Raw genomic sequence first — 1336 nt, forward strand, 5'->3', positions numbered from 1 at the left:
TGCCTGGCTGCCGGCCGCCATCTTGGCTGGCAGTTAATTTGCATATTGCCCTGATTAGCCAATGGGAAGGGTAGCGAAGTTACGGCTAATTACCATGTTTCTCTTTTATTAGATAGGATATTTTGCCCTATTACATAACAATAGCCAGTATAATTCAAAGCACAGTGACAAATGCTATATGTATCCCATATATCAAACTTGAGAGATTTATATTTTAACTTCATTTTATAGAGTAGACCAAAGTTCATGGAAACATGGTCAAAGCCACTTAATTAGGAGTACAAGTATGATTTTCAACTCAGGTCTGTATGATTCAAAAACTCTATTTTTAAATTATATATATAGCTCCTCACTTTGTTAATCTTAATGTACATTTGTTCTCATACTCCCATTTGAACATAAAAGGTCTAAAAACTATTTATTGTGTTTAAACTTTCCTCTAAAATGTTACCCTTTAGAACAGTGGTTCTCAACCTTCTGGCCCTTTAAATACAGTTCCTCATGTTGTGACCCAACCATAAAATTATTTTCGTTGCTACTTCATAACTGTAATGTTGCTACTGTTATGAATCGTAATGTAAATATCTGATATGCAGGATGGTCTTCGGCGACCCCTGTGAAAGGGTTGTTCGACCGCCAAAGGGGTCACGACCCACAGGTTGAGAACTGCTGCTCTAGAAGAAAATGATCTTTCACAAAACACCTTGATAAGCTTTGGAGGCATCAGAAAGGCCAAACTACTCAGTTGACTGCAAATAGGCCTTTGGAGAGGAAAAAAAATATTGTGAGCCAAATATTTCTATTTGGAAGGATTTCCACACACTAGTTTCTGCATCCAAACCTTTCTCCTCCACTGTGCCCATTTCACCAGTGTTAGAGTAAGATCACATTGTAATAGACTTTTGGCCCTGTACCTTAAGGTCACAAAGTTGGATGCATTGGTACAGTGGACAGAGGGATATTCCCACATCGGGAGAGTTGATAATAAAGTAACTATAAATTCAAGTGAACTAGAAAAGTATTTTCCCCTGAACTCAAATAGAATAAATCCTTAACTCAATGTTGCCTTAGTCACATCAAAAATCACCTGATACCATGCCTATATCACAATAAAGAATGTAAAAACTTGTCTCATATGATTCCTAATATAATGATGTTGCATATTTTAAAAAGCATAGGAATCCTTAACAAAATATTATAAAATTGAATCAAGCAATATATCAAAAGTCTAATATAATATGAGCAAGTGTGATTTATGTTAGAATTACAAGGTTGGTTTAACATTTAACATCAATGTAATTCACCAAGTTAATGAAATGAAGAAAAATTATGTGAT

The sequence above is a fragment of the Myotis brandtii genome, unplaced genomic scaffold (genome assembly GCF_000412655.1).
Source record: "Myotis brandtii unplaced genomic scaffold, ASM41265v1 scaffold594, whole genome shotgun sequence".
NCBI classification, from domain to species: Eukaryota; Metazoa; Chordata; class Mammalia; order Chiroptera; family Vespertilionidae; genus Myotis; species Myotis brandtii.